The sequence below is a fragment of the Nicotiana attenuata genome, chromosome 2 (genome assembly GCF_001879085.1).
Source record: "Nicotiana attenuata strain UT chromosome 2, NIATTr2, whole genome shotgun sequence".
NCBI lineage: Eukaryota > Viridiplantae > Streptophyta > Magnoliopsida > Solanales > Solanaceae > Nicotiana > Nicotiana attenuata.
This window is the reverse complement of record NC_031990.1, coordinates 88,097,438-88,104,377: the sequence shown is the minus strand read 5'-3', so window position 1 is coordinate 88,104,377 and position 6,940 is coordinate 88,097,438.

The following is a 6,940-nucleotide window of genomic DNA, read 5'->3' as shown; positions in this document are numbered from 1 at the left end:
AATCACTGATTTGGCATTTGGTTATTTCCACCGAGGTTTTCAAGTTATGAAGTGTTTATAATTACTGTTTTGCCCGAGGGGTTGTTTTACGAATTATGCTTTGCCCGAGGGTCCGATTATGGCTTTAATCTCTATTATTACTTTAAATGGTATTAAACCCCTACTGAAACTGCCGGAAAGTATTTCAAAAATGATTTTTACTAAAGGCTGGATTTTAAAAGGGGAAGGTTGACTTGTATTATGATTTGAAAGCCTGTTGTGTTTATTGAGCCTAACGTGAATGTGGATTCATTGTTTCCTACTGCTCAGTCTTTATTTACTCTTATTACTTACTGGGTTGGAGTATTCACATTACTCCCTGCACCTCGTGTGTAGATTCTGGTATATCGGAACCCGATAGCGGGTGTTAATTTGCTCAGGCGTGGAGTCATCAGAGTTAGCAGGTTGCTGCATGACGTTTGCAGCACCGCTCTCTTCCTCACATTGTTATTACTGTATTTAGTACATTATTTTATACTTCTTATTGTATTAAGACCTTGATAGATGCTCATGACTAGTGACACCCCCAGGTCGGGCTTGTATTTTTTTTATTCCGCACTGCTATGTCAGAAGTTATTATGAAACATTGTTTAATTAAAGGCTTAAAAATGATTCTTAATGCTTAAGGGGCTAATGTGAGTGCTGTGTCGATCGGCCTTGTCTTCACGAGAGGCGCCATCACGACCGGGCCGGTTGGGGTCGTGACAGAATTAATTTGGGAAAAGATAATTTGGGATTGGGAAAGATTAATTAACAAGAACTTGAGGCGTTAACTCTCATTTTATAGATTCTACCTAGGGATAGGATTGAACTACTTGTAGCCATATCCGGGTGTGCTTAATCTCTTAATTGTTTTAGGGATAATTCAATTAGGAAGTCTTGTTAGTCTTTGAAAGAAGCTAATTAAGAATTATTATCCGTGGCTAATTAACATAAACTTGCTCATATTTGTAAAATCATGAAATACATTGGATCGTTCTTGAGTGTAATTCCCGATGCATCCATACTTGTAGCCATTGATCATTTTACTTGCTTTCTAGGTTAGTTTACATTTCCGCATTTAGGTATAGATATTTTCTCAAAACAAATTCTAAGTGTTTGGCATTGCACAACAAGTGATAATTCTCTTACATTCCTAATCGCCTACATATTGTTCTCTGTGGGATTCGACCCCGACTCATAGTTGGGTAAATTATATTGCATACGACCGTGTCCATTTACTTTTTAGTAGTGGATTTGGACATGATCACTCAACTTCATCACTCAAAATTTCTTTTTGTTTGGAGGCATTCACATCACCGCCTCGCCCACTTCTTGTAGTTACCGGCATTGCATGCCTGGTATTGTTCCCACCCTTCGGGTTGACTACCATATACTAGGTAGAGCCCTCTTAGGGCGAGTATTCACGGATTGTGAGATTTGGCCTAGTTTAACCTCCAAGTTTCTGATTGAAGTATTGTGGGATGCCAATTGAGCATTAGAGTCAGCATTCTTTTTTATCATCTGTTAAAACATCATTTTGATTCTTCCCATGTCATTGTTGGATGAACTAGGACCTTGGGATAGAAATGGGGGTGGATTGTTCAGTTGTTGATACATCGAGGCCATTGAAAGCCTTGCCCCTGATTTCCTTGATTGCTATTGTTCCAATAACCCTGATTGTTGTTTCTACCCGAGTTGTTGTTGTTGTTACCCCAATTACCCTGATTGTTCTGATTATTGTTCTGGTTGCCCCAATTTAGATTTTGGTTGTTGTTCCCCCAATTATTTTTCCCTTGTTGTTGTTGATTTCCCCAATTGCCCTGGGATCTCCATTGTTGTTGTTGGTTAGAAGAATTGCCCCTTTGGCCTTGATAGTTGTTCACGTATTGCACTTCTTCAGTCTGCTCATCATACCCATCATCTTGGAACCCACCACTATCTTGGTCATATTGATCCAAATTCCATTGGTTCTGTTGCCCTCTTTGTCTTCTTTTGTTCACTAACATGTTGACACCCTCCATAGCATTTACTTGTCACGGAGTTTGAACCTGTTATAATTGTGCCTCTGCTAGCTGGTTCATTGTTGTTGTATGTTCTGATATTGGCTGCCCATGATCATGGAGCTCTTTGTGCAAGTGAATGGCCGTGGGGTCACCTTGTGGCACATTTGCTCGACTTTGCCAAGCGGAAGAAGTGTCCGCCATCTCATCCAATATCTCACAAGCTTGATCATACGGTGTGTTCATGAAATTGCCCCCAGCTAGTTGGTTCACTATGCACTGATTTGTTGTGTTAATGCCTCGGTAGAATGTATGTTGTATCATTGCCTCAGTCATATCATAGTTTGGGCATTCCTTCACCATAGTCCGGTATCGCTCCCATATCTCATGCAGTGGTTCATTGGGCTCCTGTTTGATAGCTAAGATTTCATCCCTCAAGGTTGCCATGTGACTCGGTGAGACAAATTTTGCAATAAATTTATCCGCCAACTCATCCCATGTATGGATGGAGTGGTTGGGGAGTCTCTCTAGCAAATCCAATGTCTTCCCTCGAAGAGAGAAAGGGAATAATCTCAACCGCAAGGCATCCTCGGACACATTCGTTTGCTTTCTCCTCCAACATGTATCAACAAAACCTTTGAGGTGCTTGTAAGCATTTTGATGGGGAGCACCCGTGAAATACCCTCGTTGCTCCAACAATGTCAACATCACGTTGGTAATTTGAAAATTGCCCGCCCAGATCCGGGGTGGGACAATTGCACTAGCATATCCTTGGTTGGGAAGCACTCGAGGTACAACTCTGGGAGGTGGCGGGGGAGGGTCTGGAATATTATTATCATTAGCCCGTCGGCCTCTCCTTTGTCCTTGAGGTACAAGAGGCACCTCATCTTCACTGTTATCATCAACCTCCTCCCCCGGAACCACGTTTCCAAGAGGGTCATTGTTGTTTGTTTATCGCCATTTTGTACCTGAATTGGCGTCAGACACAAATAAGTATCACAGAAGGAAAGGAAAAAGAATACGCAAAACTATTTAGATAGACAACCAAAACCGTTAGCTCCCCAGCAACGACGCCAAAAAGTTGATCGGGTCCGACCCTACACCACTACAAAGTGGCAAGAGCAGTCGATGCAGCTTTTACCCGAGAAGGCCGGGATCGAATCCACAAGGAGCTACAACAATGTTTGGAGTTGGATTTCTATCTAATCTAGCAGTGCGTAGTGCTCTTGATTACACTTCCAATCATATTTGTTTGTTTGCTACTTCTAATTTTATGCTAATGATATGCGAAATTAAGTTAAGTATGAATGCTTGTAAGGTTTTCTAAATGGTTAACGAGGCACTAGGGAAGTGACTTTCTCCTAAGTGAATACTTGACGGGTTCTAAAGCCTAAGGCCTTGCTGTTATGTTTGGGATCGCGATATAGCCAATGCATGACACTACTCACTCTACACCTCTCGGTAGCTTGAGTGACTTTGCCTTAATTGACTTTCTCAAGACCAATTGGGTGTCAAAATTGTGCAAGCAATGTAGGCTCAAGTCGGGTATTACTATCTCTAGATTTTACCCTTTTATTGGGCTATCAATCTCCTGAATACGCCCCAATTCCTTGCTGAACTGATTTTCCTAGACTCAAGCTCTCTTTCTCAAGAAGAGCCCAAGTCAAATAGGCACAAGTTAGTGTTTGCAACCACTAATTCAACATGGATAACACAAATCAGTCCAAATATCAACCACCCATAAACATCTAAGCCTTAGAACAAAAGACCCATCAAATACCCACACTAGGGTTGACCCACAACCCTAGCTAATGGGTCTAGCTACTCATAATAATAGAAGAAATCAGATATTTAGATGAAGAACAACCCATAAAATATAATTACAAGCTAAGATTTGAAGATTCAATGTTAAACCAGCTATAAAATTACCCAAAATAGGCTAAAATCACCGCTCACGTGCTCAGCTAAGATAAAGTCACCCTAAAAATCTTAAAAAGAAGTATTTATACAAGGCCGAATTTTCTGGACAAAAATACCCCTGATGGAGGTACCGCGGCCGCGGTGAGGCTTTTTGGCTTCACTTCTCATTCTCTGAATATGGCCACCGCGGACCACATAAAATTCATCGCGGTCGCGGTGGCTTCACCACGGACCGCAACAAATGGACTGCGGCCGCGGTGTCTTGAAACTTCCAAAATCCTGAGCTCTCTGAATCCCCTCTCTGCGGACCGCAACAAATGGACTGCGGCCGCAATGAGGCTTTCGCGGCCGCAAAGAATCTTCCACGGACCGCATTGCTTAGAACCCCAGGAATGCACCTCTCTAAACATACCCATCGCGGACAGCACTAAATGGACCGCGGCCGCAGTGGGTCTGTTGCGGCTGCAATGGATTTTATGCTGCAGCAATGCTTTGACTTGTTCTTGGTACTTGTGCAGGTTTCACTCCTTTTTGAGTTGGTTTTAACTCCTTGTCACTTTTTTTACCAAACCCTGCAAACAAGTACAACATGTAAGCTTTTGAGACTATTTGTATACATTTTTAATCCAAAACTCAAGTAAAAGGAGTATAAAATAAACTAGAATCCCTAGTTATCAGTTGTGCATAACTTAGATGCAGATTTGAGTGTAAAGGTTGATGCGTGTAACGCCCAACAATTTAATGATGGGTTGTGTGAAGCCGAGAAAAATCTTCTAGACCAAATTGAGGAGCTAAAACGAGAATACCAATCATTAGACCATGATTTTCTTGAGGATGCCAATGTTAAGAAGAATGCTCTAGAGTCATATGAGGGAATATATAACATTACTTTGGGAGACTTGAGTGTGTGTATAAATGGGGATGTAAATAGTAGTAAAATTCATGATTTAGGGCGCATTAAACCTCATTCGAATCATTTTTCTACATTATGTTTAGATAGTAAGATAGTAATCGAGCTATCTGAGCCTATGAGGAAGTCAAAGGGTGAGGATGAAAGTACCTATATTCTTGAATTTGTTGTGCCAAAAAAGCAAAAATTACATTCCTCATCTAAAGACTGAGAAGTGTAAAGTGAAAAATTTATTACTTGGCCTGGTTATCGTTGTTTCCCCACCACTGGAGCATAGCCGCAAACTTGATTCCATGTTAGGGGTACAATTCATAAGTTCGAGGTGGAGGAAAAAGTGGCTCACGTCGTGCTGCGACGTTAAATTAGGCGCTTGTTGGGAGGCAAACCAACTTTACTGCTTTCTTTTATTTTTGTTTATTTTATTATTTTTATATTTTTCTAGTGTTGTTTTATTTGTAGGATTATGAGCATTGGAAGAAAGTCAATGGAAGTGTACAAAAGCAAGCCAGATTATTGGAACTAGTGTGAGGTATCCGCACAAAGGACCATCCATGGGAGAATATGAGTACCCCGTGAGCTGTTATTGCTTCGGCCTTTGGTCTTTCAGGGAGTTTCTTGTCCACCCTTGTTATTTTACTTTATTTGTGCATTGAGGACACTACACTCTTTTAAGTGTGGGGTGGAAGATTCTCTATTCTTTCTATAATATTATATTACTACATTGTTAGTTTCTTATCATTTTATTGTTAGCTAGCTTCTTATTTTTAATAGCATAGTCAGTAGAATTAATGGTGTAGTATAGTAGTAGTAGTTTTAGCAGCTTAATTAAAAAAACAGAAAAAATAAACTTGAGTAAAAATTGAAATTTTATTTTTGGACTTTTCCTGACGATGGATCTCCTAGACAATATTCTTGAGGGATTAAAGTCAAAACAAAAAATATTGAAAAATAGAAAAATCCAAAATCATGTTTTTTTTGTAGCAATAATCCCCCGTGGTTTTTCTTTGTGCCTCGGTTCATTTCCATGGGATGTAGTTTGAACCGGGTAGTCGTAGTTTTTTTTAGAGTATATTAGGATTTAGGGAATAAATGGAGAAAGATGAGATTACTAGGCGCCCTTGACTTGTTTGATAGTACCATATTTAGGCTTTGGCATGTGTAGTATCTTCCCTATGATTTGAAATTATTGAAAATGTCTTGCATAGTTGGATAGCATGTCTTGTGACGCCTATGTCTCATTTTCTTTACTTGTGTTCACTTTGTGCTTGATGCTTAATATCTCGTGGCTCCGTGAATACTTGCATTTGTTTAGAGTAAGAATGGGACCGTCCTTAGTGAGTCACGTGCCATGTGTGGTGAGGTTTTTGTGTAGTCCATGTATTGTACTTGTGTCTAGAACTTGCCCGGTATGTGAGTTAAAGCGAAATTTTAGGTGATGCTCGGTTTGAGAAATGATTTTAGACTTTCTTTGATTTTTTTTGAGCTTAGTGCTTATCACAAATAAAATCTATCCCTAGTTAAACCTTTTGAGCCTGTAGACTTTTATTTGGCCCACATTACAAGCATATATCCCTTTTATTCTCAATTGATACTTTTTGATCCTTTTACTTATTAAAGCACTTTAATTGTGAAATGAGCGGTAAAAGAAGTAAGAAGGGACTAAGTGTAGGGTGACTTTTGAGTGGAACCAATGAAAGAAAGAATGGTATACTTATTTTGTAAAATAATACATCACTTAGCGGGAATTGAAAAAGAATAAAAAAAAAAGAAGACAAATCTGAAAAAAAGAGAAGCAAAAATACAGGTGAATAAGTTGTTGTCTTGTTCTTGCTAGTGGGGTATAAATTAAAGTAGTGCTTAAAGAAAGAGGGAACATTGTTGGGGGTGATTGTAGTTATGAAATTAAAGTGGATTGAGGAATTTGCGCTTAAGTTATCATGTGATGTGTTAAAGTGCTTAGGAGGTTGAGCCACTATTCCTAAATATATCCTACCCATCCTTTAGCCCACATTACAACTACGAAAAAGTCCTAACTGATTTTAGATCGAGTGACCCTACATTAGTAGATATTTACATTATGGGCAAGCCT